Source organism: Nanorana parkeri, unplaced genomic scaffold (assembly GCF_000935625.1).
Source record: "Nanorana parkeri isolate BGI_ZX_2015 unplaced genomic scaffold, ASM93562v1 scaffold371, whole genome shotgun sequence".
In the NCBI taxonomy this organism is placed as follows: domain Eukaryota; kingdom Metazoa; phylum Chordata; class Amphibia; order Anura; family Dicroglossidae; genus Nanorana; species Nanorana parkeri.
In genome coordinates, this window is record NW_017306639.1 from 622288 (window position 1) to 628016 (window position 5729).

The 5729-nt window shown below is 54.5% G+C and overlaps 1 protein-coding gene across 1 annotated transcript in view; it reads left to right on the forward strand.

The window, feature by feature from the left end:
* Window positions 1-2772: 2772 nt before the first annotated feature.
* The window catches only part of LOC108789040 (glial cell line-derived neurotrophic factor-like), a 39378-nt gene continuing 36421 nt past the window's right edge, over window positions 2773-5729 (forward strand). Inside the window, exon 1 of the mRNA XM_018558964.1 lies at window positions 2773-2851. The gene's annotated coding sequence lies outside the window, so the exon portion shown is untranslated. The remainder of the gene's footprint in view (window positions 2852-5729) is intronic.

A 5729-nucleotide genomic window follows, 5' to 3' on the forward strand; every position in this document is an offset into this window, starting at 1 on the left:
CCAGAACACGGAGAGGCTTCGTTTATAGGTGTTCTGGTGCGGGAGGGGGGTGTGGTGCCCCAGAACACGGGGAGGCTTCGTTTATACGTGTTCTGGTGCGGGAGGGGGGTGTGGTGCCCCAGAACACGGGGAGGCTTCGTTTATAGGTGTTCTGGTGCGGGAGGGGGGTGTGGTGCCCCAGAACACGGGGAGGCTTCGTTTATACGTGTTCTGGTGCGGGAGGGGGGTGTGGTGCCCCAGAACACGGGGAGGCTTCGTTTTTACGTGTTCTGGTGCGGGAGGGGGGTGTGGTGCCCCAGAACACGGAGAGGCTTCGTTTATAGGTGTTCTGGTGCGGGAGGGGGGTGTGGTGCCCCAGAACATGGGGAGGCTTCGTTTATGCGTGTTCTGGTGCGGGAGGGGGGTGTGGTGCCCCAGAACACGGAGAGGCTTCGTTTATGCGTGTGCTGGTGCGGGAGGGGGGTGTGGTGCCCCAGAACACGGAGAGGCTTCGTTTATAGGTGTTCTGGTGCGGGGGGGGGGGGTGGGGCCCCAGAACACGGAGAGGCTTCGTTTATAGGTGTTCTGGTGCGGGGGGGGGGGGTGGGGCCCCAGAACACGGAGAGGCTTCGTTTATAGGTGTTCTGGTGCGGGGGGGGGGGGTGGGGCCCCAGAACACGGAGAGGCTTCGTTTATAGGTGTTCTGGTGCGGGGGGGGGGGGTGGGGCCCCAGAACACGGAGAGGCTTCGTTTATAGGTGTTCTGGTGCGGGGGGGGGGGGTGGGGCCCCAGAACACGGAGAGGCTTCGTTTATAGGTGTTCTGGTGCGGGGGGGGGGGGTGGGGCCCCAGAACACGGAGAGGCTTCGTTTATAGGTGTTCTGGTGCGGGGGGGGGGGGTGGGGCCCCAGAACACGGAGAGGCTTCGTTTATAGGTGTTCTGGTGCGGGGGGGGGGGGTGGGGCCCCAGAACACGGAGAGGCTTCGTTTATAGGTGTTCTGGTGCGGGGGGGGGGGGTGGGGCCCCAGAACACGGAGAGGCTTCGTTTATAGGTGTTCTGGTGCGGGGGGGGGGGGTGGGGCCCCAGAACACGGAGAGGCTTCGTTTATAGGTGTTCTGGTGCGGGGGGGGGGGGTGGGGCCCCAGAACACGGAGAGGCTTCGTTTATAGGTGTTCTGGTGCGGGGGGGGGGGGTGGGGCCCCAGAACACGGAGAGGCTTCGTTTATAGGTGTTCTGGTGCGGGGGGGGGGGGTGGGGCCCCAGAACACGGAGAGGCTTCGTTTATAGGTGTTCTGGTGCGGGGGGGGGGGGTGGGGCCCCAGAACACGGAGAGGCTTCGTTTATAGGTGTTCTGGTGCGGGGGGGGGGGGTGGGGCCCCAGAACACGGAGAGGCTTCGTTTATAGGTGTTCTGGTGCGGGGGGGGGGGGTGGGGCCCCAGAACACGGAGAGGCTTCGTTTATAGGTGTTCTGGTGCGGGGGGGGGGGGTGGGGCCCCAGAACACGGAGAGGCTTCGTTTATAGGTGTTCTGGTGCGGGGGGGGGGGGTGGGGCCCCAGAACACGGAGAGGCTTCGTTTATAGGTGTTCTGGTGCGGGGGGGGGGGGTGGGGCCCCAGAACACGGAGAGGCTTCGTTTATAGGTGTTCTGGTGCGGGGGGGGGGGGTGGGGCCCCAGAACACGGAGAGGCTTCGTTTATAGGTGTTCTGGTGCGGGGGGGGGGGGTGGGGCCCCAGAACACGGAGAGGCTTCGTTTATAGGTGTTCTGGTGCGGGGGGGGGGGGTGGGGCCCCAGAACACGGAGAGGCTTCGTTTATAGGTGTTCTGGTGCGGGGGGGGGGGGTGGGGCCCCAGAACACGGAGAGGCTTCGTTTATAGGTGTTCTGGTGCGGGGGGGGGGGGTGGGGCCCCAGAACACGGAGAGGCTTCGTTTATAGGTGTTCTGGTGCGGGGGGGGGGGGTGGGGCCCCAGAACACGGAGAGGCTTCGTTTATAGGTGTTCTGGTGCGGGGGGGGGGGGTGGGGCCCCAGAACACGGAGAGGCTTCGTTTATAGGTGTTCTGGTGCGGGGGGGGGGGGTGGGGCCCCAGAACACGGAGAGGCTTCGTTTATAGGTGTTCTGGTGCGGGGGGGGGGGGTGGGGCCCCAGAACACGGAGAGGCTTCGTTTATACGTGTTCTGGTGCGGGAGGGGGGTGGGGTGCCCCAGAACACGGGGAGGCTTAGTTTATACGTGTTCTGGGGCGGGAGGGGGGTGTGGTGCCCCAGAACACGGGGAGGCTTCGTTTATGCTGGGAGTGCGATCGCCCGCACCGGAAATGTGTGGTACCGCAATGCTCTGTGTTCCAGTACAGTGCAGGCTTCCTTTACGCGATCCAGTGCGTTCATCCTGCGGGACTGTGCGACTAATGCACTGGATGGTGTGAACGGGTCCTCAAACTGTATGCAGTACGGATCTGAGCGCGGCGTATTTTACGCCCGTGTGCACGAGCCTCTATATTGCTGCGCTTTAACGTGAGAGGCAGAGAAACGCGAAGTCCTTGTTCTGTCTCCGCGCGATGTCACTGAATGCAGAAACGCGACGAGGAATCTTCATCTCTCAGACGTCAGAAGTCACCGCTGCGCCTTTCATCTGCAAAAGCGAAGTGTTGGTACAAAGTATCTCTTTTCTCTTCCTGCCTGTGAAATGCAGGAGATGCTGTGAATGCAGCGAGCAGGCGGACAGGGAGGGACAACCCCCCCCCAGGAGGTGGGAGCTATTCGTAGCAGCTCAGAAGAGGATAGGAGCAGCACAAGTCCTTCTATCCCAGAGCATGCCATGGGGTGGGTCAGAGAATCATCCGTCTGCTTACAAGTGAAGGCAGACCAGCAAGGTAAGTGAGATGACATCCACGTCTACAACTTGTGGGGGGCTGCCAGGTGGAACAGGGCTGGGGGGGACTGCTAATGCATACAGAAAACCTTTGCAATGTCAGAGAATGTGCACCACGTCCTGTGCAGACTTCACATCCTATTATTTTTGCTGCTTTTCACTCTCTGGATGGAGGACGCACAGCTGGATTATCCCGTAGGATCTTACAATAAGCGGTGCACGGCCGGTCACTTAACCGAAAAGGGAACTCCTGCCAGGTCTAGCTCGGGTGCGCTCCGACTCTTCCCGTGCACGTTCTATTAGTATCTGCACTGACAGCTCGTGCGCGCTCGTGCACTCACCGGCTGCGCGGATCACTCTTCCAGCCCCGACGTTTGGACCGCGCTCGTCGTTTGCCTGAAGATTCCCGAGATGATTAATGATGTTGGCTGAGGAGTTTTTCGGTTGTCCGCGTTGCTGCGCGGCGACAGCATCAAGAATTTCCATGTTCGTGCTCCTGAAACGGCTCGGACGGCAGCGAGCGAGCGATGGCGACGCGCGGGGGGGGACTGACGGGTGGCGTTAACCCTTACCTGTCAGGAACGTGGCATTGCCTCAGTCAAAGGTTAAATACCATAACCAAGTACGGATGTCGGCAAATATTTGCCTTAGCCCCTCGGTTTTATGAATGTATCAATGCCTCCTTTCTGAACCTTGGATTGTTTGCGCTGTGTTGTCAGCTCGCATGAGCTTATTGTGGCGGGGCCGCGAATGCACATTGTCGCCGAGGATAGATAGTTCCATTAACACCTTCCCCACTGCACAGGTCACCACTGTACGGGGAATTATTGGTGTTCCTGGGGACCGTTTACAAGCCAATAGCCTCCATCTGGGACTTGTCAGGTCAGACCTATAACAGATCAAACTTGATTTGGGGAACATAGATCTATACCCCAAACCAAAAGGTTACACAAGTAACAAAAAGTGTCAGACTGGATGGACCTCCTGGTCTTTTTCTGCCGTCGCTCTTCCATGTCGCTATGTTTCAAAATTGCGACATATTGCGACAAAATTGCAAAGGGTAACAATATAAAAGCGGGTCGGGAAAGCGGCATGCTGTGCTGTGATAAGAGACCGGTTCCCTGGTGGAAGAAGGAATGGTTCACGCGTTACACGTCGATCAGTCCAATAATCTCATTGCAGGGAAGGTGTTTACTACACCCAAGACCTGTAGAAATAAAACAAGACACCAAACAGGAATTTGTGAGATTACCTTTCAGCTATTACCGCCACTCGTAGGCAGAGGGAGAGAATCATATTACTAGGTGAAGGTTAACAATTCGTAGTCAAGCTGCCTGGAATATTGTCTCGGCTTGTCTCTGGTGCATACGTTGGGGCAAAACACTCACACGCTCAAACTTACAGCACCGTATCCAAAGCGCCTCGGAGTAAACTCTCCCGTCCTTAAAGGGTCAAAACTTTTTTCTGGTCTTGGATGGAGTAGACAAGAGTTAAACCCACCACTGATATGTGTGTGTCCTCCTTCTGAAGATGCAACCCTCGCTTCGTACTGTCATTGAGAACGGGAGAAATCCAAAATTTAAGAGGTAAGGGGAACCTTTCCATGGGGACACCTGTTCTGGTGACAACTGTCCAATAAGGGATTTCGACCCTTTACTACTCTACCCAAAGCCAAAAAATAGCTCCAGACATTTTAACTCTTCCTGAATGGCCGATCGCTCTCAAGGTGTGATACATGATGGCCCAGTAGGCTGGTTTGCTACCTAGGTCACTAACCAATGAACCTTCCTTGACTGATGCTGTCAAATTATTATTATATGTATTATTATACAGGATTTATATGGCGCCAATAGTTTGCACAGCGCTTTACAATATAAGGAAGACATTACCATCACAATACAATTTAAGACAAGATGGTAAGGAGGGCCCTGCCCCTGAGGGCTTACAATCTAAATAATGACATTTTATTCGGCTGGCTCTTAGTGAAAACATTTCGGGAAGGTCACCAGTTCCCCATAGGCTCTCCTTATATTCCTATCACTTGAAATGTCAGTTAGAAGTACATAGTGAGGGAATCGCCCCCCGAAATCACACACTGGAAGTCCACATTCTCTGGAGACAATTGTCTGCTGCAATATGCAGTTCTCCGGTTCAGCCGCAGAAGCCATGGTGTCATGTAGGCTACTGTAAGCAATTGCTACTCAAATTTCACCATCAGAACGGAGGAAGGTCTTCAGCTTGATACAAGTGAGGGGACAGTATGAAATAAAATGAGCACACATGAAGGTCTACGTGTTGCACGAAGCGACCTCTGAAAGACTGACCTTCTCACGCAGGAATCTGGTTACTTTTGGCAGCAACACTTTTTGAACATCTTGTCAGGTTAGTCTGTAAACATGACAGGTTCACTTTATTGGAAAAGGAAGGGGGATAGCTGTAACGAATGGATAGACATGACTTTGTGGGAAGAATATTTGTGTCACCTTATGCAAAGCGGAGCAGAAAAAGACTACGAGGACCAGAGAAATGTGACCATTGTTTGTAAAAGGCATTATTCCAAACACTCCCCATTTATTACCATACAGGAAAAAAGGGTAATTACATGCACAAGAGGACCCAAAAAAAACAAAAATGTAAAACTTCTGTTGAAAGGAGCCAAGTGTAGAACGGAATGATTTGACTAGCTCCCGGGTCACCTCTGGTTCTATGGAAATTTTTCTTTTCATGCATTGACAATACGAGTATTTCATTTTCATGTCCTCCCGTGTTTAGCTCTTTTGTTTTAGTTGTTTTTATCATTGGTAGCTGAAGAAGAAGTGAATTTGCATGTTCAGACCATGGCCATTTCCATCCGTTTCCGCTAAGTTGAGAGCAAAAAC